Source organism: Ambystoma mexicanum, chromosome 7p (genome assembly GCF_040938575.1).
Source record: "Ambystoma mexicanum isolate Mex_15411 chromosome 7p, UKY_AmexF1_1, whole genome shotgun sequence".
NCBI lineage: Eukaryota > Metazoa > Chordata > Amphibia > Caudata > Ambystomatidae > Ambystoma > Ambystoma mexicanum.
In genome coordinates, this window is record NC_090939.1 from 595,706,307 (window position 1) to 595,732,635 (window position 26,329).

The following is a 26,329-nucleotide window of genomic DNA, read 5'->3' on the forward strand; positions in this document are numbered from 1 at the left end:
AAGGATACCAGGATTTGTTGACTATCATAGAATAACAACATGAGCTCTTTTCTTTTTCCAGCAGTTGCAGTAATCCTGTAAAATAAAAATAAAAAAAAAATACTCCATATCATCATTTATTAAATCTTCCAAAGCTTTCTTGGCTTTGCCTTTTTTTCTCTTTTGGCCAGAATTAAACTAGAATTATAAATACTTGAGGGTCGGTCTTGTCTGAGACAATTACCTTTACCTGATAAATTAGCCAAACATGTTATTATTGTTCTATTTATTTTCTGTGCACTGAGCAAATAATATTCTTGTTTGGTCAAGCTCAAACCATTAAAGAGCTCTGTGAGAGCCTTTGAGAATCGCCTCAAAGCTTCAGAGTTCCAGCAGACACCTTTGCCACCGCTACCAGGGGCAACACATGCTAAAACAAGTTTCTCTTCACAAACTGCCTATATACATATCTGACCTCAGGAATATATAGACATAATCACTGGGGCATATTAACAATAGAGATTTTTCTGATAGCCTCTAACATAACACATAGTAATCTTTTTTCTATTTTGAACTATATCATCTGCCTTTGTTGATCTCATCTGCGCCAATATACGATTAAGTTCGTTTGGTGCGCGTTATAAATAAAAAAAAATCAAATCAAATCAAATGTATCAATCTAGCAATGAGGTTGAATTACCTCTTCCCTATAAAATGGGCATGGACTTCACTTGCTGCCTCACTTCCGTGCCGCACTCCACGCTGGAAGTGTCTTTTTTTGTAGGGCCACCTCCTTCTTCTGATGAACGGGTGCTCCTGTAAAGCCAGTCGTCCAGGAGCGCACACGCCACTCTTATGCGTTACAGTTCAGCATCCTTTCTAAGTAATATGCGACTAGTCCATATGGCAAACTATATCTATCCATTGGTTTAGCGGGAAGTGACAGAGTGCTTAGTTATCACACAGCAAGAATGAATTTCCTATTAACGGCAAAATCCCAATAACTGCAACACACCTGCCATTTTCATTTTTCTAGAACAGGCTTCTAGGGAGAAAGACACAACATATCACATTTTGCGCTTTTTAAATTACTGCCACTGAGCTCCCTGTTCTGTCTTAGAATGGATGCTTTTAATGAGCAAGTGATCTTAAGTGCAAAGGGTGTGTATGTTGGTCCTGAATAGCCATAGGAAATAGTTGTAGACTCCGCCCACTCCTGCACTTAAGCGTGAGCTTCTGAGAAGGGGAGATGCACTTTCAGTCTGATAGTACTGATGGCTTTTCCAAGTGTCAAGAGCCCAACATTTTCATCAGTCCCAAGAATTGCTTGTTAAACAGTAGCTCTTTACCTTGTGTGTTAGTCTGTGCCACAAGTAACCAGGTCCGGCTCGAGCAGTGGGCCAGGGGGGCCATCCCCCCCCCAGGACACCACATGCTGTCCCCTAGAAAGGAGGCATTGCAAGTGGGACCTTAGGGAGTGGAGGCATTGAGGGGGCATTTCACTCTAAACATGCGGCAACACAGAGAGAAGGGGCTGCACTGAAGGAGGCCCGGCCAGGATTTGTTTTCTTGTCCTGGACAATGATCTATGCTCCACAGCCATGAAAGCTCAAATGACCAGGGAGATGAAGGGCCATTCACACATCTAAGTGAGGTAGCATTTACTCAAGAAGGCTGCATCAACCATTTTCTCAAACCTAAAATCGCAGTTGTTTCTGTAATTAAAAATATGTTTATTTTTTGTGAGAATACAGTGTTTTTTCACATCATCTTCTATATAAATAAAAATGTAAATGTTTGTTTGTTCAAGTGTTTTTATATACCTACTATACATAGATGTCCCACCTGTGACAGGCAAAAACATGTTTTTTCTGAAAAACATCACCATCCTGTTGGATGTAAAAGCAACACACGCTATTTTACGATTCCATTTCAATGCTCAAATACGTACCGAGGAAGCAGCAGACCGACGTGCAGCCAGACTTTAGGATGCACGGTTGCGAGCACGGCGATCGCGTTCTGCAGCTTCAGATCTGCTTTGTTCTCAACAGAATGAATGCGACAGGCTGAGAGTGGCTGAAAGAAGTCAACGAGAAACAGCAGATCAGCGTCAAATACGACTCCGTGCTCAGCAATCATGCGATTACAATCGCCTTGCATTCCGATACAACCCAGCTGATGATTATAGTTTGAGCTGGCATGTTCTCATCGGCACCATGACTTAAGTGTGTCCTTATTACATGGCTCTGAAATTTAATGGTGAAATGAAAGGAATGTGTTGCACCACCGGGAAAATTAAACTGCCTCAACTTGGAGAACCTCCACAACAATTAAAAACTACCCACAAGCATTGTGAAATTAAACATAATAGAAACGTGTGCTTTCTCTTTTCTTTCTTTTCCATTTAACCAGACTGAACAGCACCATCTGTTGGGCGTAAAAGCAACACACGCTATTTTACAATTCCATTTCACTGCTCAAATACGTGCCGAGGAAGCAGTAGAGCAAAGTGCAGCCAGACTTTAGGATGCACGGTTGCGAATACGGCGATCGCGTTCTGCAGCTTCAGATCTGCTTCGTTTTGAACAGAATGAACGCGACAGGCTGAGAGTGGCTGAAAGACATCAACGAAAAACAGCAGATCAGTGTCAAACACGACTCCGTGCTCAGCAAACATGACTCCATGCTCAGCAATTACGCGATTACAATCGCCTTGCATTCCGGTACAACCCATCTGATGATTATAGATTGAGCCGGCATGTTCTCATCGGCACCATGACTGAAGTTTGTCTTTATTGCAAGGCTCTGAAATTTAATGGAGAAATGAAAGGAATGTGTTGCACCACCGGGAAAATTAAACTACCTCAACTTGGAGAACCGCCAGAGCGGGAAAATTAAACTGCTGCAACTCGGAGAACCGCCAGAGCCATTAAAACTACCCACAAACATTGTCAAATTAAACAAATTAGAAATGTGCGCTTTCTCTTTTCTTTCTTTTCCATTTAGCCTGACTGAACCACAGCAACGCGTGGCCGGGGACAGCGAGTGCTTAATAAAATGGTTAATTATATCAAACAATGAATGGCAGGTGATGCTGACTGCACAGAGATTTCTGCAGAAGGTATATCAACTGACTGGGGACCCTCGCAAATGACATTGAAAATATATATTCTGCTGCATTGCCTACTTGAGTTTAAGCGAAAAAATAAGGTTGGTAGTAACAAAAATCAAATTCTGAAGGGGAGAGTAGTAAATTGAAAAAGTGTTGAATGCAAGTCTTTTAATTAAACATTACCACTGTCATTTATCTGCACAACATTCCATGCCATAATTCTTTAGTATGTCTGTGCCATTACAGAAGGGGACAAGCCATTAGCATATGACCCTTGGTCCTATCACCAAAAGGTGCAGGCAGTTCAGTCTCAAATTTTAGGCCATGTACCCTCTGCACTGGAACACAAGCAACCACAGGCACGTTTTGGTCTTGTGGTCTAGCAGTCTAGCAGTTTGGGCAAGGTGCTCGCATTAATGGCAGGGTCAAGGCTGATTTGCAGAAAATGGTAAGGAAGGCAGTCCAGAGCAATGATTAATTCAGAGGCATACATACATACATACATCCTTTTTTAGTTTTGCCTACTAGGTGTAAGCCAGAACTCTTTCAGTGGAACACGGATAGGATGGAAATAGGATGTGAGCAGAAACACACATCCTATGGGCATGTGTGGTCATTTTCCCACCCAATGACTAGCCACAGCTATGTGAATGCCTAAGGCATTACTACCAACCACCTGTCCTTCACTGCAAAAACATACCCTTTGGGAACTCTTTGTGCAAGCTCTTTCACAAAGTAACACCAATCTTTGTGCTGTATAGGACCTGCCATTGTTATATTTAAGCATTCTTTTGAGTGTTCAATTACTTTATTGCCTCTGTAAATGAGCTCCTGGTGTGATAAAATCTGTTAATGTGTGTCTTCAGCCAGTTGATTTTATGTGACCATACATTGCACAGGTTCTGTAGATAGACATGATAAGGACCTTCTGTGTGCTCTCCCTAACTGTCGCCTCACCGTGGGGTGGTGCAGTATGTTGCAGTGCATTGTGGTGCAGATATTTCAGAAACGGTGTGTCCTAGGGCCTTGAAACGTGATTTTTGAGCCTTTATGTTTTGTTCCTGGCATCGAGATGGTTCAAATGAGCTTTGTCTGGTCCTTCCATGACCACATTGATATTTTGCATGTTGCAGTGCATTTATCTCAGAAACAGTGCATCCTGGGGTCTGGAAATGTGGTTCACCTTGAAGTTCTGTTCCTCATTTCCAGGCACTTAAAATGAGCTCTGTCTGGTCCTTCTAAGACCACCTTGATGTTTTGCCGCTTCCAGGCAACCGTCTCATGTGTGCAGGGGGGGGAATCCAGGGAATGGGGTGGGGTGTCCACATGCAATATAGCAAATTCTGGTGCAGATTGGTGGAACGGTGTGGAATTGTGTGAGGAACAAACAGATTTTCCATTATATATATATATATATATATATATATATATATATATATATATATATATATATATATATATATATATATACACTACAAAAAAAACTTTGTTAAGGGGACATTATGGTTAAGTTGCCCTACCAAAAACCTGTGCACTTCACTAAAAAAACTTTTCAAACGTGCCATTATGGTTCAAAGTAAAACCGAAAAACCCCTGAAATTTACCAGTTATGGAAGGCTAAGCAACGATGTCTGCCATCACCACTGTGCACTGCTAACACTAACACCCAGGACATGAAAGATGGCATCACAAATGTCATTGATGACATCACTGACGACATCACATGTTAAGCCCCTTTGTTTTTCTTCACTGTCATATGTATTTATATATGTACATGCAGTAAAAAAACTTTGTTAAAGGAACGTTACACTTCACAGTAAAACCGAAAAACACTTGACATTCCCTAATTATGGTAAGCTAAGCAACCATAACTCGCACCACCTCTGCGCATTTTTGAAAAAGTCAGCGAACAGTCGTATGACACACAAAATCGGAGGGTGCAAGTGGAGCAAAACCAATGGACTTTACGCTGGGAGTAAGTGGTGGCACTGAAAAGAGCCTTTCGGTGGTGTTTTGTGTACGTCAAAAACTGTAGATTTGAAAAAACGGATTGTCAAATAGGTTACAGTCAATCCAAAAAAGGTTGCAATGCGGTTTGTACATTGCGAAGAAAAATCTGAACGCCAGCATATGTGAGATGGACTCCATCTCTGCGAAAAATGAAAGAGCTGCGAAACAAAATGTTTTCATTGTGGAATGAGGTCATGCCAACATCTTTTAGAAAGGCACAAACAGCCTTATTCACATTGCGCCTCGCTTTCTCCATTTGTGGACCAAATGCAGAAGAACGCAGCCATATTTGTCTTTGTGCAATACGGGAAAAAACTATTTGGCAATTTGGAAACATGTCCATGACCTTCGCAAGTCCTTCCTTCATTGCAAATTGCAAAGAAATTCAAGAGACCTGCCCTAAACTGTTTCCTCCACAATGAATGATAATTACATCAGGATGACGCTCTGTCTGTAAAGTAGCACAGAGAGGTACGAAGTCCAGCCACCTCATTCCACCCGAGGGTGACGACTGTACATTTAAGTATTATTCCCCTTTTCCCCTTTAAGGTGGGCTCTGAAAAGAGCCGTTTTTGTTTTTGTTTTTGGGCAGATGCCTTACAGACACCTGTTATTTGGTGTTTTTTAAATATTTTTTGTTCTTACTTTACTCCTACAACCATTACAGAATCTTCTCTAAAGCAAGCCTTACATTCCAAAAGAACATGGCATTTCCCAAAGAAGATAACGCAACACCATCTGCTTCAAAATAATCCGCATTACTGGGAACAATGTTATCCTGGCTGCAGAAAAACAGACCAGCTCATAACATGAAAGCACGCATGCCGCGATTGATGTTACACCTCCCAATACTTTGATCAGGACAGAAAACGGAACTGTTGTCCCATTTTCCTCTAGGGAGTAAACCAGAAAAATTACTTTCGCAGTTGGAAAGATGTTCATGACAGCTTGAACCAACTGTTCCAAATCTTCCAACAAAGCACGTGAAGTTACGTAGCCCAAATGGCAAGCACCGTCGTGCAAAAGTACCACATGAGGAGTGGTCATCGTACGCAGGTCTCTGCAAACTTGTAGAATTGCCTCAACATTGCGATCACTCTCAGCGCTCCACACCACCTCCACTCCTCTCACATCGAAATGGTGTGCCACATGCCTACTCTCGGTATACTGCTGTAAACCATGGACAAAATGCCATCTTCAGTATACGCACTGTCTTTCAACACAAAAGAACAATGTGAACATCTTATTGGCTGATGCCTACAGTCCCCTTTCCATGCTGGATTTTCTGTAGAAACCCGTATGTGACATGCCCTAGCCGCGGACAAGCATTGTCTACGTGCGGGACGTAACTCTTAGGCAGTCCTTCTACCTTTTCCACATCAGTCGCAAATCCATTCCCTCATTGGACAGAACTAAGCAGTCACACAACCATCCACCAATCACAATCAAGATCACTAAATCTAACTCCGGCATCAAAATTTCTCACTTCAAATGTACTATCGATGACTCTGAAGGGAAGTCGCATATCATTGCAAAGCACCTGCTTCAAAAACTACTGTGCAAGTGTCGCAGATTTCTACGTACATCTCCATGCATGTGCACATGCACGAGTATAAAGTACAGGTATGCATATTTTAATCAGAGAACATGTGCAACCCTTATGATTTCATTTAAACAAATTAATGCCACTAAATCTGCATAGACAATACATACCAACACTCCCGCTTTAAGTGCAAGATATCCGACTTTTCATTGACAAACCGCACTACTTCTTACTGTCTCCTGCATAACCTATACATATGTCACAACCATCCCTATTGAGCGCGAAACTCTATTGTCCTTTAGAAAATGTCTGAAATTTGGAACGTGTACCGCCTACATTAATGCTACTTGCAATGCGATCATATGAGAAATATAAACGCTCCCGATTGCTGTGGTGACATCTCCCTCTGAGGGTCTCCCGATTTTTCGGAATCGTACTTATAATATGAAAGTAGAGGAATTGTTCCCATCTACTATAATGACCTATCGCTTACAAACCTCTCTCATATACATAGTACAGCTTTAAAAAAACAAGGCATTTTCATAACCTAAAAATTGTACTCATTTCTGCTGAAGCACGTGCAACTAACATACTGCAAATAACATACAGAGGTAGCACATAGTGAAGTGAAATGCACACATGCACTGTGTTGAAATATGAAAGGAGAATACTCCGAAGAAAGATGCAAAAGTAACCTGTATAGTAACATCACTGCTTTAAGCACACAAAGTTACTAACTTTTATTTTTTACAATCGCAGTGAAAACTACTCTCCTGAAAATCAACAGCATCTACACTGCAAATGACATATCCGAAGAATCCTGGTCATTCCGCAAAAAAAAAGTAAGTACAGTACTACCTTTATATTCTAACTATTACTCAAAGAGACTGTGTGGGTTTTTTATTTAATTTGCGCAGCAAAGCAAACATTGATTTCTGAACCATTCTACCCACAAATCCCCATTTATTAAATAAAGAATAACAGGCAGAATGGCTCACAAATACCTGTGTGTTTGCAACGCAAATAACATACAAAATCCTTAGAATGTTAGTACTAGAAAACAAATAGCTGTTTCAATGTAATGCCATTACGTTTACAGTTAATGCTTCTCCTCTCCACTAGCCCACTTTGTACTCTCATATGAAGCACATTGTAGTAGTATACAAACAGAAAAATAGCCTTCCCAAATCATTGTAAGAGGCCAATGCACATTGACACACCACCACAAAGAGTTTTCCCATCATACGCATGCACGCATGCACACAGCACACATACATTGTACAACAGACCAAACCATGCCTTCTTTTTTTCAACAGACCCCAAAGAATGCTACCAAAAAGCAAGTATGTAGAAAGGAACACAGAAGTAGAGCAAATAAAGATAAGTGTCCAACCTAAGCATCCATCTGTGGCAGAGTTTGTAGAGAACGTTGGACAAAACAGCTAATGCAGTCGTTTAGCAAAACAAAGGAAGCTTCAACTACCGAAACTTTACCTCCTCCATCAAAATGTAGCATGAAACACAAAACTCTTCACAAAAAATCGGCTACCAGTACTGCTAACAATGCTCCTATTAATCCTGATATTGTAACAAGAACCCGTAGTAAAAAAAGTATTTTAGCAAAACATTTTCGCCACAGAGTCCTTCAAAATCTGATAACAAGAGGACCAAAATCATCCTCAACCCTTAAAACCTACCGTAGAAAATGTATTCTACAAGCTCTCCTGGACAGTACAATCCTTCTAAAAAAAAGTTGTTTATATTAGTGTTAAATAGGATGAAACCACTAACAAAACTAAGTACCAAACTACAAAAGAAACTTATCAATAAACGGAAGGTGAACAAAATAACTTCTTACATATTTGTGGAGGTGAATTGAGTCACACGACAACCACAGAACCATATTTTAATGAAGAAGCATACAAACAAAATCAAACAAACACAATTGCCATCCATAGCAGTGGACGAGGGTATGACAAAATCAATAATACCATCATGGAACAAGAAACACTGCTTAGACAAGTATCCCCTGAAAACTCAGAATTACCTCTCGGTTCGACTGAAGCAGACCGTCCAGTATACAAATGGCCGTGCACATCAATGTGTGCCACTCCTAACACATCTTTCAAATCTTTACGTCAGTTCCTAAATCAGTATGTAAAAGGTAAAGACAAAATTAAAATGAAAGTGCTGCACAATATGGATATCTGTCCAGTGCTCAAATACACAGGACTACAAGGACATTCATTAGCCTGAATTTCTGGACCTATTTGCAAAAGCACCTTTCATTATATCAAAAGGATATCAATACATCATTCAAATGTAAGAAATCTAGTGTATAAAATATACTATGCTAAAAGTCCAGCTTCAGAATTAGCCAATTTAAATAACACTCTTCTGCATGGTACACCCAAATACCTACAAGAAGAAATTGACCGTATCCAGAGAAAATATTTTGGAAGTGAAAGCCACTTACAAAATGCAATAGTTTTAGAACAGAGTAGCAACAATTCTGCACATAGCAACCTTCTATTACACACATACAAAAAAGAAATACTAAAATTTAAAAGTGCATCAGCTGAAGTACCAAACCATCTGTGTGTGTGTTGCCGCAGAACGTTTTACAAAAGGAACACAAAAAATGTAGACATAACATACAAAATAGAAGACAATGAAGATTCCAAATGGTTTGAATCAGCTCTCTACCTTTTAGCAGAAAACAAATATGAAAAAAGTGAACCCCTAATATGTTGCAGTTACTGCACTACAAAACTAGACAACATCCATACTCCTTCACTTGCTATCACAAATAATTTGGAATTGTTCCCACTACCAAAAAACGTGCAACAACTCAATTTGTATGAGAGCATCATTATTCAAACAGTTCACCCATTTCAAGCAATTATACGCCTTCACCCTAAAACAGCAAAATTACCTCCCTCTGAATTGGTGAAAGGCATTTGTGGCAAAGTAGTTTATTTGCCATTAGATCTAACCGAAAATGTACACACTCTAGGAGTGCAACGTTCAATAGAGCATTCTTTAATTGTCTTGGTAAATGGTGTACCAACAAAAGACAAAGAAATTTGGCAACAACTGGTGGATTTACATAAAGTTAGACACGCATTGCAATATCTAAAAGACAATAACGAGTACTACAAGGAAATAAATATTGAAGAAAGCGTAAGGGAAACAACTGAAATAATTCAAGAGCCATCAGAAACTGGACAATTTGAACTTCCGGATCCTGCTGCAGTATACACTCTTTTGGACTAGTACACAATTCATCCATTGCATTCCAACGAAAGCATAGATGATGCACTAGAAACTTACCAAATGCGACAAACCAAAGGTTCACCAATAAGTATATGGGAAAAAAGTATAGAAGCACATGCTTTTCCACTGCTATTTCCTACTGGCAAAGGTGGAAGATACAATGATAGACCGACTCAGATTACGGCATCAGAATACCGCTCATTACGAATGTATTCGCAAGATCCCAGATTTAGACAAAATGTGGAGTACATATTCCACCTACTCTTTGAAAGTGAACTAGCAACGCTATGTTACGGAGTTGCACACATTTTGAAATCTGGAAACCACTTTCAAAATATGTCAGCTACGCAATTAATACAAAAAGTACATGAAAAAGATGTGATTTTACAATCAAGTATAACAACTTTGTTTGCAAACATGCGTGGTACAAAAGAATACTGGTTCTGACGGCACAGAGACGTATGTTGTATGATCAGAAACCTTGGACCACCGACTTGGTTTGTTACGCTAAGTTGTGCAGAATATGCATGGGAAGATTTACATGAGTTCCTACGCATAGCAAACAACAACAAAACCAACATAGAAATATTAACACCTGGAGAACTTTGCTCTCTAGATCCAGTTAATGTGTCAAGATATTTCCATCATCGTTTCATTGCTATGCTACACTTTATTTGCAATAACACTGTTCCTCCCCTCGGAGAAGTGCAACACTTCTTTTGGAGAAAAGAATATCAAGCGAGAGGAGCACCACATATTCACATGCTTTTATGGATCAAAAGTGCACCTAAATTTGGTCACGACAGTGATGCCACTGTTTTGCAGTTCATCCAAAAATATGTCACTTGTGAAATCCCGTCACAACGGACACATAGTGACCTACATGGGCAGATTTTACAATTTCAAAGACACAAATGTGGCAAATATTGTCATCGGAAATACAAAAACAAAGGTAAATACTATACCAAATGCCACTTTGGTTTCCCTAGACCAGTTACAGAAACAGGTGAAGTGAACAACTTCATGTCTTCAGTTCGACATAGTGTTAAAGGTAAATCACCTAAGAACACGTATTACATAAAAAGAACAGAAGAAGCAAAATATATCAATGATTACAATGCAATCATTGCCCTCCTTTGGAATGCAAACATAGATGTGCAGTACATTGCAGACAATGCTACTGCTGTTGCACAATATGTTACAGCCTACTTAACAAAAGCAGAAAAAACAGAGCTTCAAGACCTCTGGGATGACCTAGCATCAGACAAAACACTATCGCAGAAATTGTACAGTCTAGGCATAAAAATGCTCTCTGATAGAGAATGTGGCGCCTATGAAGCAGCAGATCGTTTAACTGGTACTGCTTTGTATGGAAAATCAGACAACATAGTATGGCTAAGTCTTGGTCCTGCTAAATCTAGAAAAAGGGCTCTGAAATCATGTGAGGACATAGAATCAATTGCCAGAAATGATCCCAACAGCCAAGACATTTTAAAAAACAATTTACTGGACACATACTATCTGAACAGGAGTAGCAATTTCGAAAGCATGTGTCTATACCACATAGCTCAAAACTTTGCATACAAAAATAATATAAAACCCGATGAAAGCAAAGGTAGATATGGAGTGACTGATTGTGAAGGCAGCTTAGTAAAACTTACCAAACGAAGCTTAATTAATCATGTTAAATTGTCATTAAAAACTCCTCAACAAAAAGAACTATATTACATGTCTCTGCTACAACTTTTCAAACCATGGAGAAAAGAGGAAGAGATACTAGATAACTATGACTGCTATGAAGATGCTTTCAAAGCAAATGAAAGCGCTATCACCGATGTGAACTCTGCGCAGTTTGTTTGTTTGTTTATTTATTTGTATAGCGCTCCTGACCCAGGGGTATATGGGCGCTTAAACATCAAGTTAAAGGCAAAGGTAGGGAACATTTGTACAGTTGTGAAGCATAGGCATAGTTGACAAGAAAGCAGTTAGTGCAGAGATAATAATAGGCAGACATAGTAAAGGATACAATCGTACATTAGGTATGCATACATACATAGTTGGTTATTTGTTGAGTAACCAAGTGATGACCTTAGTTCTGAAAGGTTAGAAGGTGGGGGTGGATTTGATATCCAGTGGAATGGTGTTCCACAGTTGTGAGGCTAGAGCTGGGAAGCTGGATCCACCAGCTCTTTTGAGGGAATATTTGGGCATCGTCAGTTGTAGTGTATTAGAGGATCTAGTGGTTCTGGTATTCTGTTTTAATGTAAATTTGTTAGTTAGATAGGGCGGGGCTAGGTCGTTAAGAGCTTTGTAAGTGAGGCAGATAGTTTTTAGGTCTATTTTTTGTTGGATGGAGAGCCATTTGCATGAGATTCTTGTAGCCGAGATATGTTCTCTTCTGGGAATATTTAGGGCGGCACGGAGTGCATTGTTTTGTAGAACTTGCAATTTATTGATTACCGTTTTGTTGGTGCCTACATAAAGGCTATTACAGTAATCCAGTTTGGATTGTATGAGTGCTCTGGCTAAAGTGAGGCAGTTGTTGGGAGAAATCAGTGGTCTGCAGGCCCTAATTAGTTTACCAGTGTAGGCAGTGGCTGAGGCAGTCATATTAATTTGTTTGGCGAGGTTGGTATTCGTGTCTAGGTAGAAACTAAGGGTTTTTACACTTTTGGCGATGGGGATGGTATTGCCGTCAAGGGTGAAGCTGGTGTAGCTGGGACTGAGTTTCCGGATGGTGTTAGGTGAGCCGACAAGGAGCAGTTCGGTCTTGGCATCATTCAGACAGAGGCCATGTGTGGCCATCCATGCCTGAATGATGGAGAAGACTTCATTGATCCAGTTGGCGTCCGAGTTGTAATTGCCGGATAGGGTGAGGAGTATCTGGGTGTCATCGGCGTAATTAGTGTAGGTGACACCCAGATGGTCCAGCTTGTCGAATAGGGGCTTTGTAAATATATTATACAAAGTAGGTGAGACACAAGATCCTTGTGGGACACCGCAAGTAATGGGGATAGGGTCGGCCGCTGCTAGGGGTGAGAAGACCCGCATGGTCCTGTTGCCCAGGAAGGATTGAATCCAGGTGACTGCAGAGTGGGAGAAGTGTGCTGCCGATGACAAGTGGTTGCACAGGATTTTGTGGTCAACCAGGTCAAAGGCAGCGGAGAGGTCGAGGAGAAGAAGGATGGCAGCCTTACCTTTATCTTTGAGTTCGTCTATCTGGCACTTGAGATCAACAAGGGCCGTTTCAGTCCCGTGTTGAGGACGAAAGCCAGATTGGCGAGCTCCTAATAATTGGTTTGTCTCGTGGTAATCCTGGATTTGTAGATAGGCCACTCTGTCAAGAATTTTTAGTAAGAATGGGACAGTGGTAATGGGTCTATAATTCGTGGGTATTTCTGGGTCGAGTGTTTTTTTTTTTAGTAGTGGTCGGACCCAGGATTGTTTCAGATTACTAGGGACCAAGTTATTAGAGAATGACAGGTTTATTAATTTGGTAATGAAGGGGGAGAGATCCCTGGCTGCATCTTTTATGATCTGTGCGGGGCAACTCCCCCCCTTACAATGCGAGGGTTTCAAAGATGCTATAATTTTTTGTACTTCAGGTATGGATACCTTTTTGAAAGTAAAGCCTGAGCTAGTGGCGGTAGGTGGAGGAAGGGTGGAACTGGAAGTAGGACCATGAGTGAGTTGTTGTCGTTTGTTGTCAATTTTAGTTTGGAGCCCTGAAATTTTGTTAGCAAGGGCATTCTGGATCCCTGTGCACCATGGTTTATCCTTTGTGCAAGTATCAGTGGGAGGAATGGGGTTTTCTTATTCCTTTAGGATGTTAAACAGCTCCTTTATCCTAGAGCTTGCCTGAGAGATCCTGGAGTTAAGAGATTCTTTCTTTGCGCGTGTAATCTCATTTTTGTAGAGAGTGGAGATATTGGCGAGATTAGTTCTGTTATTTACTGAAGGCACTGATTTCCATAGTGCTTCAAGTTTACTTTTTTGTTGACGGAGAAGTTTGAGCTCCGGGGTGTACCATGTATTCAGGTACGCTTTTGGTTTCCCTTTGCGCATTTTTAGTGGGGCAATGATGTTGATGGCTTTGGCCATGGAATCATTATAGACGTTGACCAGTAGGTTCAAGTCAGTTGTAACTGGTAGTGCGTTCAGGATAAGGGTCAACAAGGGTATTAAGACTTCCGTTGTGATGTTACTCTTTTTCCTAGTTGGGCAGGCCAGTGCAATAACAGGCCTTTTATGCACTAAATTGCTAGTATTAATGTCAAATGGGAGGAAGTGGTGATCAGTCCAGATGAGCTGTACGGGGTCCTTCAGGGTAATCTTGCAGTTAAGGGCGATTACCCAGTCAAGGATTCTGCCCTTCGAGTGGGTGGGTTTGGAGCAGAGTTGTTGGAGGCCATGCTCCTCTAATGCCGTGGCCAGGGCAATGGCTGGGGTGTCGATAGGGTCATTAAACCCAAGATTGAAGTCTCCAAGTATAATCATTTGTGTTGAAGTTTTGGAACTTTCGGCAACTAGTGAGGTGATGTCTTCCTCAAATGAGCCAGGTGGGCCCGGGGGTCTGTAAATTAAATGCAACAGTATAGTGCTCTTAGGGGAAGTTTGTAATTTGACTCTGAGATGCTCACATGATTTAAGTGGAGGAGAGGAGGCTAGTCTAATATCAAGCGAGGACTTAAAGATGATAGCTACACCACCTCCTCGAGCGTTAGGTCTATCTGCTCTGAGGATGGTGTAGTTATCAGGTATAGCTAGGGTAAGAGATGGTCCCGCAGCATCATGCAACCAGGTTTCGGTCACAGCGAGAAAGTCCAGGTTGTTAGTTAGAATAATGTCGGCGACTTCTATGGAATGGGCGACTAGTGATCTAACATTTAGAAGAGCTCCTTTTGGAGTAGGTGGGGTGGAATTGATAGGTGTTACAGTGTGATTGTTAGTCTTATTGGGTAGTTTAGCTGGGTGTTTGCTAGTTCTATGGTGGGTTCTGGCACCAAGTCGATTGTTCCGATTGGTAGGGATGAGGGTAGTGGTTCGAGAGACAGTTAGGTCAGCGGTTATGGAGGGGCTGTAGTCAAGGGTAGAGCAGGATGCTCTTGTGTCGGTAGGGTTCAGCTTGGAGAAATCTGAGTACTTATTTGCTGGGACATCAGAAGAGTGTGCATGGCTATAGGTAGGATAGGCGGATTGTGAGACCAGGAGGAAGGCCGGTGTGGTAGGCAAGAATGGTGTGGGGCAGATGATAGGGTAATGTCTTGGGCAGGCAGGTCTGGCTAGACCATTTTTGTGGGCTATGTACCTATTGCCAGTGCAGAGTATGTTGCTTTGCATGATACAAAAGGGGAACATGATCGCGGTAAGGCAGAGTAGCATGCTAGGGCTGGGGTGACGTGCAGAGGATTGTCGAATAAGGGGCATTGGTGACATAGGGTAGGCACGATACAAATCAGATGTGGTCTGGAAGCGACCATAAGGCACAACACAATTCAAATGTGGTCAGGAAGCGACCATAAGGCACAACACAATTCAAATGTGGTCTGGAAGCGACCATAAGGCACAGCACAATTCAAATGTGGTCTTAATGTGGTCTGGAAGCGACCATAAGGCACAACACAATTCAGATGTGGTCTGGAAGTGACCGTAAGGAACAACACAATTCAAATGTAGTCTGGAAGCGACCATAGGCACAACACAATTCAAATGTAGTCGGGAAGCGACCATAGGGCACAACACAATTCAAATGTGGTCTGAAGCGACCATAGGGCACAACACAATTCAAATGTGGTCTGGAAGCGACCAATAAGTACAGCACAGTTTAAATGTAGTCTGGAGGCCACCATAAGGCACAACACAGCTCACATGCACTGAGGTCACACATTAACTGGAGTACATCAAGGCACCTGAGTACGAAATCACAATGAGGGGCACACATGTACTGAGGCCGTGTAATGAAAACAGTGCATCAGGGCGCCTAAATTCGAGATCACAGTACGGGGCATACATTTACTGAGGTCACACATTGAGTGGAGTGCATCAGGGCACAGGGTCCGAGGTCATGCATAGAGACAAAAAAGGTGGCACAGTAAATGCAGGATAAAGCAGTGAACAGTGAGGTGACACAGTTAAGTAGCGAGCATTGATTATCACATGAGTTTACAAGGAGCATGCAATATGGCGCAATGTCGTGGCTCAAGCCCTAATGCAGAAGGGCAGAGATAGCACAGCCTCAAGTTGCTGTGGGACTAGGTGGACCGCATAGAGTGGCGGTGATAGTGTGCCGCGGTGGTACCTGAGTGCAGAGGGGCTGCTGGACAAACACGAGCCTGCCAATAGTTTAGGAGAGCAGTATATCTTTAGGTTAGAGGCAGGATGAAGATGCACTAAAGCAAAGGTCAGATGAGATAACGTTCTGGTGTGTTTTGTGAGAGGCAGATGGGTTGTGGGCTCAGCGGAGCGTTGATACTGCAGGCGCAATGTTACCTTAACAGGTGAGTCTGGAGGTCCAGGGGGTCTAGCAGACGGCAGAGTCGGCAGTGAACAGGCTGAGAACAGCACCAGCCTTGTCCTCGAGGGCCTTGGAAGGAGAGGGCCAGCTTTTGCAGTACAAAACAATGTTACACAATGAGCAGCAACACAAAGAAGAACTTCAGGCCCAACTAGATAAGGACTCTACAACAGTAGTCAACCTTCTGTAACAGGAAGCCAAGAACCACTAGGACAGCCACTAAAAGCAAATGAAGCAGAATTAGCTATGACAGAAGTGGAAAACACCATGGGCCTCATTCCGAGTAGGGAGGTAAGGGTTAACGGTCACCGGTAACGAGACTGGTGCCGTTAAACCCTTACCGCCCTACTACGAGTTCCCTTTGTGGGTCCTTCCTTAATGCCTGCTTTTAGCAGGCATTAAGGACGGGACCCGCAAAGGGACTCCGGGGTCAATAACGGTACCTTAATTTACAGTACCATTATTGCCACCTTCCCCCTTCCCATTGAGCCCTCTGGGGGCTCAAATGGGAATGGGGAATGGCCCTGGTGAATGGGGAATTACCGGTCCCTCCGACCTCGGAATGGACGGATAATTACTCCATTCACCAGGCCGGAGTTTGGACGAGTTCGGGGGCAGGCATGCCGCAAATAGCGGCGTGGTTACCTCCGAACTCGGAATGAGGCCCCATGTGTCACTACCAAGAAGATATAGAAGACTTAACTGTACAACAAGCAAAATTTAACAAAGATCAGCGCACCATTTTTGAAGACGTAACTAAACAAATTGTACATGGTGTACAATACGAAAATAGGAATGTACCTGCCAAAATTACAAACCTATATTGCTGTACGTCAGGGGTGAAGCTGGGTCAGGAAAATCATTATTAATCAAAATCATCAGCAAGTTCCTTCAACAATTGACAAACAACAAAACAGCTGTTGTAACTGCCCCCACAGATTTAGCTGCCTAGAACATAGGCGGTGTCACTTTACACCGATTACTACTCCTTCCAGTAGAGCACCAAAACAAATTAGACTTTTACAAACTTTCTGCAGAAGTTGCAATGGAACTGCGCAGAGTATTAAAACAAATGAAAATGCTACTAATAGATGAAGTGAGCATGGTGTACAACCTAATGTTGGCTTTGATTCACCTCAGATTGCAAGAAGTACTTAAAACAAACTACAAAGAACTCTTTGCAGGAAAACACATTATCGTTTTCGGAGATCTTCTACAATTGACACCAGTGAAAGGTGAACCTATTTTTAAAACTTTAGGACACAAACTCTGCCGTAAAACTGTTGGCAGCATAGGAAATGTCAACCTTTGGCAACATTTCCAATACAGAGAATTAATAGAAAACATGCGGCAATCTGCAGATCTCACTTATGGCAACATCTTAAAAAGTATTAGAGTTGGTGTACTATCGCAAGAAGCACAGGCAATATTGAAAAACCAGCACATTCATGCACTTTATGGCGTAATGCATGTGCTACTGATGTTATGGAACAATTAGCGCACAAAAATGTCAATTTTATGGCCTTAATGCCAACTCTTGCAAGCTGTTTCAAATTCAATGAAACAATGTTAAATAAAGAAATGCAACCAATAATGGAACTTAGCGCCACGGCAAACTAGACGTACATGGTATGACACTACCCATGTGTGAGCAAGCCACAACAAGACTAAATAGCTTAGAAAATTCAATCTCCAACACAGCTGGGTTAGAAAAAATATTAAAATTATCCTAAAATTGTAGAGTAATGCTTAAACTTAACCTTGACGTGGAGCAAGGGCTAGTTAATGGGGCACTGGGTACAGTTGTTGGCTTTCAATCATACCCACGTGACAACAACATTTAGTTTGTCAATATTCTCTTTGACAAACTTTCAGAAGTGAAAAGGATAGGGCGCTCAACTGCTCGATTCCTTCTCTTCAAAGACATGTATGTACGTAGAGAACAATTTTCTCTAACTCTTGCATATGCAGTCACCATTCATAAATCCCAAGCTCTTACCCTAGACAAAGCATTGATAGATATAGATATAGGAAACACAGTCTTTAAAAAAGGCATGAGCTATGTAGCACTATCACACGTACACTTGACGGTCTATTTCTAATTAACTGTGATGCAAGTAAAGTGAACGCTGATATTCCTTGCATTGTAGAATACAATAGACTGTGTTCACTGTACACTCCACATCTGAAACAATATCCTGTTCCAGAAAAAAGTTAAACGTGGTAAAAGAAAACTAATTCAAACAGAAATGCAACAAAATCTGACAGCAAATCCTTCAAAGAAAACAAAAGAAGCTAAAGCTTCATCAATTACCACAAGCAAAGAAGAACCTATTGCGAAAGTAAACCAGGTACTTCTTCAAAGAAGGCACAGAACGGATGAAAAATGCACTCAGATACAGAACTAGATGGTCCATTCAAATTTTAAAATGAAAGTGGTGTAAATTGCTATGCAAATGTAGCAATGAATATTCTATTTCAATTGCCACCAATTGTTAACAATATTTACTTACACAGTACAGACCAATTGTGTTTGCAAAGGTTAGTCCTTTATAGAAACGCAACAAACAATCCTGACAACATGTACAGTGTTCACGGAATAAGACAAGAATTGGACTAGTGTGCTGGAATGGTGAGATTCACTATAAACTCACAAGAAGATCCACAAGACTTTCTAATGTACTTACTACAAGTACTGGAAAACAAAAGCATACCTATAAATGAAATCTTCCAGATTTCATACATGTGGAAACATACATGCACTCTCTGTGGCAATGTGATACAGGAACAAATCCCAAATGAGCGATTTGTGTATATATCTATACCTAATTGTGAATCCATTCCGTTTCAGCAACTTGTACAGAATGCAAACCATGGCAGTTTATGTACTATGTGCATTTCAGACAAACGCTCCACCTTACTGATACAAACACATAGTAACTACATAATACGTATGCTTCTACGTTATAATGCAGATGGTACCAAAAACAACTGCAAGCTGACTGGATTCACACAAGGTCAAGTGTCACTTGGAAAGAAAACCTTTACAACAATAGGTATAATCTACCATGCAGGAGTTACAACCAATGCAGGTCACTACACTGCATACATTAAAAAGAAATGTGGATGGTTGGAATGTAATAATAGCACCATTACTCTAAAGCAGAGATTGTCAGCTAATCTTACAAATGCGTATTTAATCTTCTTAAAGCCAAAATGTAATAACTAATGTGTACTTCAACATTACCAAAGAATTAAGTGGAAGACGACTAACAGTTAGAATACGCCAACAGGTATCTACCTCCCCAAGAGTGTATAACAACGACACAGATAAATGAATATCACAGATCGGTAACCACAAATGCACAGTTAGAATACGCCAACAGGTATCTAACTGTTGTTAAAAATCAGCAGCAAGGCACAAAACATAACATTAATCAGAATGAAGAAGGAAACACTGAAAGAAAACAAAGAAATAGTGTAGCATAGCAAAACAAGGATTTTTTTAATCCGACAAGGATTTTTTTCTCCACCAGACCCAAGGATTTGAAAAACAAACACAGAAACTGAGCAAAATGCACAGTGCACTGGTTTGTAAACCAAATATGAGGGTAAAAAAAAAAAGCTAAACTGTCTATTATACAATGGCCCTCATTACGACCCTGGCGGAATACGAAAAACGATGGCGGAAATGTAATACCGCCATCGAATACCGCCCGTTGCGATCATGACCCGTCACCGTAAAGTACGTTGCGATTAGTGACTCCGTAGTGAACGCCAACGCTAACTGCACCAAGTACGCGCACGCGCGCCGTGCAAAACCGCAATATCCGCCATGGCGCAACGGTACGCGAATGCTGACCCCAGCGGACATTCACCTAACGCCATCAAGCATGGCGGAAAGTACCATTCCGCCATGGCGAGAACTACGGCATCGCGAACCAACCGTAATGGCCCTACTGAGTGCCTGTACTCCACTCCCTGGCCACATTGCACAACTCCTCGTAGGCGCAATGCAGTCACACCATGCAACCAGTGAAATGTACAAGTCACCCATGCATGCCAACAAACAAATGCATGCAGGGGCCCCAAGTGCCCTGTGAGTGGCCATCCACAATTGGCAACACACCATTGCCGTACTGATGCAGCACAGGCATCTGAAGGTGCAAGTACACCAAAATGAACTGAAAATTCCATGACACAAAACAACAACAGTCCCCCATCGCTTGCCACCAATGTAAACCAACAGTCAAAGCAGTAACCTGAGGGAGACTGCACCAGCCCTGTACACATGCCAGTAGTCAAACCAACCATCAGCATAAGCACGTACCACACAACTGTACCCAGAAGCCGGGACCCAATGCAGAACACCTCACAATACATCGCGCCATTAATCGGAATATGCCACATTACTAGCAAAGAATAACGCTACACAGTTAATATCTGAATATAAATTTAGTGCACATCAAAATCACAAAGCCCATACAGCCATTTGAGCATTAACTCACAAATGATCAGCATTACTGTGGGCTGCATCCGCAATAAATGACCAGCTTCCCCATGTGTGACGCCCTGTACCTTCATGGCACACAGGGGCTACATCCACGTCCAAAAACGCAACATGGAAGCGCCTACGACCGCAGGCCCGTCCCATGAAGTAGGCACTAGTCCAGCTGGAAGCTAGGTATGCTGCACCTAGCCACTAGTACTGCGTAAGGGCATGTGGGCCATTGGCGATCGTCCCATAAGATCGTAATGGTGCTCCACTGATTAACTCGAAGCTGCAGGTGTCGACTGTAGAAGCCATCTGCAGGAGTGGCGTACAGATGGCAGCGGCAGAAGGGGAGGAGATACCTGTCACCCAAATGAAAAAAAAGATAGTATGGGCATCCGAACTTCATATGTATTACTCACTTCTTTCAACACACCAAACCTACAACCATATGCATGCTAGCCCACTCATAAGGATCAATTGCACCCAAAAATCACTTGCGAATCATTACGACACAAATCGAGGTGAATACACTATTTCAAACGAGTGTCTGTGTGCATGCGCCTGTCAGAACAGGATCCATCAGATGGGATCATCAACGTGCATAGACACAAGTGATTGAAGGCGCGTCGAGACAGGGAGGGTTCAACAAGGGCAGACAGACGATGGTCCCACTATGGCAGCCTTGCATCACATAGCGCAGGGGAAGGGGATAGATTCCAAATAGCCATGTACATGGCAGACTCCCAATTAAATCATCTTTCCATGCATCCATTCATCATTCCCTCATCCCGTAATGAAAACGCCTGAATATTCACTCACATAACATTCGAAATTTCCATTGAGTATGTGCGTAATGCAGCCTTCAAAATCCACTGTGCTCCTGCCCGGATTCCTTGTGTAGTGAAGTCACATGTATTTGGGAAGGTCCTGCCTTATCGTCCACTACGCTATAGCGCATCCCATTCAAATCATATCAATCATTGCATTCCCGTCATGGGCCCTGTCCCAAGGACATTCAACAATAGAACGTTACATTTCCAGTCAGACCTGTGGGCGTCTCCACGCCGCTAGTTGAAAACCGAAAGCGCTGTCCTTCGAATTCCTAATTTGCAACATCACGTTGAAAAGGCATCTGTGAACGCTTGTATTCACAAATACATCTATGCAGTGCGGCTGTGTGTGAAAATGGTAACTGGCCTCAATCACTGATGGGACTCCCCGCCGTCGGTGAACGTCGGTACAGTGCTGCATGAGGGTCCACCGTTGATCGAGCACTACATTCCACTGACCCTTCACAAGTCTGCTCGCGAATGCAAATATCGTATGTGCAACAATGGGACCATAGCAGAATTAACATATAAACCAATATTCCACAGCCTTCGGGATTAAGAACATGAATGCAAATGCAAGATGCCATGCGTCGAATTGCAGCGTCGTGTGCGGGACGTGCTCGCACGAAAGGCATTGCAGCTGACATAGGTGGAATGAATCACCACAGGTGAAGGCTATACAGCCTGAAAACACATAAATTGCATACCCAAACCCCTCCCACAACCACACCCACTCCAGAATGCTACCGGCAGGACTAGCGATGTTGGGCCTGGGGGACCTGATTGCACTGCAAGTACTCCAACTTCAAGAAGAAGACGAACGCCAACTACTACAACAACCGGCCGCACAGAGGAGACGCAGGAGGAGGAGGAGGAGGGCAAGGCATGGCCAGCAAGCCCCACCAGCACAGCCACTACCACCACGCAGGCAGCCCGCAATCCCACGCCTCCGAGCTAATCCGTTCAACCTCACAGCTGAGCAGATCCACACCCTCTACCGTTTGGACCGGGACACCATAACCGCCATTGTCGACATGACACACGCTGACCTTGTCAGCATGATAGATAGCCCAACCGCCATCCCACCCCTACTGAAGGTGGTGTCTGTACTCCACTTCCTGGCCACAGGCACCTACCAGCACACAGTCGGACAGTTGCATGGCATTTCACAGCCACTATTCTCACGGACACTATTCCAAGTGCTTGATGCCCTCCTGAAGCACTCAGACGACTACATCACTTTACCACGCTCGGAGCAGGAGCTTACAAACACAAAAGTGGGATTCCATGCACTTGGCGGCATACCGGGTTGCATTGGTGCCATCGACTGCACCCATGTGGAATTGGTTGTCCCACATGCCATGGAGGCCCAGTACCGCAACCGGAAACACTATCATTCTATCAATGTACAAATGGTGTGTGACTCCAACAGGATCTTTACACATTGTTCTGCCCGATTTCCAGGATCAACACATGATTCTATGGTCTTGCGGAACTCTAGAATACCACGCTACATGGAGCGACACGCAGGGCGCCGATCCTGGCTACTCGGTGAGTCTCATTTAATGCATGAGTATGTGGGGTAGGTGATGCGTGAATGACCTGGCAGGAAGGGGTGGGGGTGCGTACGTAGCAATGACATTCCACAAACATCCTTTCCTGTCCACATACAGGTGATTGCGGGTATCCACTGAAGAGATGGCTCCTTACACCAATCCGGAACCCACAGGACCAGCATGAGGAGGACTACAACCATGCCCACTCACGTACCCGTGTGGTCATAGAACAGGCATTCGGCCTACTGAAGGCTCGTTTCCGCTGCCTCAGCAGGTCTGGCGGGGCACTCCTGTACCGCCATGAGAAGGTGGCAAAGATGGTCATGGCATGTGTCATGCTACACAACATGTGCGTACGTAGGAATGTGGCCATGCCCCCCGACGCAGAACTGCTAGCACCTGAAGATGGTCATGATGAGGGTGGGGATGTGGCAGCACCTCAAGGGGTCCGCGAGGCACAGGAGGCCCGTGAATTACATCAGAATCTCATAGATGCATGCTTCTAGCACTCACGCCTGGTGGCTGTTACATGGACACGGGACTTGTGGCACTGTGTGTGTCTGGAACATGCACAATGTGGACTGTACGCCAAGATAGGCCTCGTACACAGAGATCAATGTCCACACATCTCATTGGATGAATATGAAGAATTGTATTGCAGATGTGAAATGACATTACACACCCAATCGAACCGCCACCCAAAAGAAGCACAACACACCCCCTCCACCCTCCTACCCCCCCCGAACACCAGTGTCCAATGACGCTCATTGTCAGTGGGCAGACGCTATTGCAAGCCCCCTCTCCGGGTATCAGGGGCACCCCTGCCTGTGGAGCGCCGGTTCCTCCCAGATCTACGTTGGGGGCTGCCCTGGACGGAACTTGCAACGGATGATGTCTCTGCCTGCTCACGTCCATGCATGTCCCTAAGGGTTTGTGAGAGCTCAGTGAGCACACGGCGCACAGCGGCAAGTTCACCACATACGTCTTTGGACGTCGCATGCAGTTCCCCCCTCAGGCTCTCGGTGCTTCTCTCCATTTGTCCCCTCAGGCTCTCGGTACTTCTCTCCATTTGTCCCCTCAGGCTCTCGGTACTTCTCTCCATTTCTGCCCTAAGTGTCTCTGTAGATGTTTCAATGGCTGCCTTAGAACCCCCACATTCATCAGCATGCTCCTTGAGGAGCGTGGCCATTTGCTGCTGTTGCACTATCATCTGCTCGAGGGACTGTTGCCTCTGCTGGGCCATGCCCATTTGCGGTGGTGTCACAGAGGGGCTGGACGCCTCATGTTGCCTTGCAACAGGCCTTGTGGGGGTTGGCCAGTCGTAGTCTTGTGGGTGCCCCTGCGTGGTTTCCTCATGGTGTACGGGATGATACAAACAGGGGGATTGAGACAGGTCATGGATGTGTCCTACTTCGGCAGCACCGTTTTCTGTGTCGGAGCATGCTGGCATGTATGCAGTGTCACCTGTGGTGCTGCTGCCACCAGAAGCAGTGCCTTCTGTGGCATCCATTGGGGGGACCTGTGGTGCTGCTGTTGTGGACATGCTGGCTGCTGGGGTGCCTGTTGATGTCCCCTCCAGTGTGCTGCCACTCGATTTGTGCTGCTGCCGTGTCTTGATCCGTGCAGCTGAGGTGGAGGGTCTTTGGCCGTTGGTCTTGGCCCTCTTTGCAGGTGTGCTGGTAGGGGTGTCCTGAAGCTCGTCGTTGGAATCGGACCCTGTGGTGGAGTAAAGGAGGGCGAGCGTTATTCATGGGTCTGTGGTCATTGTAATGGCAATTGTATCACATGCATTGGGGTGGTACCTGGGGGTGATTTGGGTCAGGGCCTTGGAGGTGGTCTCATTTTTGTGTGCATTGGGGATGCAGTTATTTTGCAGTCTGCAGTTAGGGTGTGCATGCTGCACATGTAGAGTGTGTTTTTGGGATTTTTAAATATTTATTTATTCAATCTGACTTTTAAGGGGCGCTGTCATGGCAATGTATGTGGTCGTTCTCCTGGACATGTGTTTCTAGTGCACTATGGGGACACATGGTACTTCACATGGTTGGTAATTGTGGATTTGGCATAGTTTCATTTGGGCCACCTACCTGATTCTTCTGATGTCTGCACTCCTTTCTCCATCCCTCCGACTCCCTCTATGCTCTCCATTCCAATGGTGGAGGCACAGATATCTTCCCAGGGGGTCAACTTGATGGGTGATTCCGATGCTCCCCCGGTAGCTGTGGCAATGTTCCGGTTGGCAGTGAGTATGCTCCGGACGCGTATCCGTAGGTCGTCCCATCGCTTTCTGCATTGCTGTGGGTTGCGGGGTGCGGTCCCCACCGCACTTACCCGCTGTGCCACCAGCGCCCATATGGCCTTCTTGTTCGCAAGTGCCGTCCTGGTCATTTGCGTCGAGAAGACGACGGCAGCGTTCTCCTGGAGGGTCTCTGTGAGCACGGTGAGTTCCTCGTGGGAGAAGTGGACCTGCCGCTTGCGGTCGCACGCTTTTTTAGCAACTTTTCCCATATTTATTTTTTTAACTGGGGTGGCTAACGGGTTGGGATGTGTCTCAGGGTCGGATTTTTAATGGTTGTGTTGGGATTCTGATTTTATAGGTGTACGGCGTGCTGTTTCCCGTTCCGGCCCCATGTTTTTACTTCCGTTTCCGTATATTTACGGTGACCGTATTTTGCGCTGACCGCTCATTACGGTGACCGCTAAGATGGGTGGCGGAATTGCACCTAGGGCGACGTACGACGGCGGTAAGGGGCGTTTTGGGGTCATTTCCGCCATCGCGGACTTTGCACTTCCGCCATGGCGTAATGCTCGTGCCCGATGGGTCAGAATTAGCCGCACTTTCCTCCATCGTGCAGTGGCGGAAACGCTATTTACGCTATGGCGGTCATGTCAGTTGATTTCCGCCAGGGTCGTAATGAGGGCCAATGTAATAAGTCTTCATAAAATTCAAACACTAACATGTTTTTTTCTTTTATCACAGAAATTAAAAAAGGATAGTTCCGCCAAGTACTAAA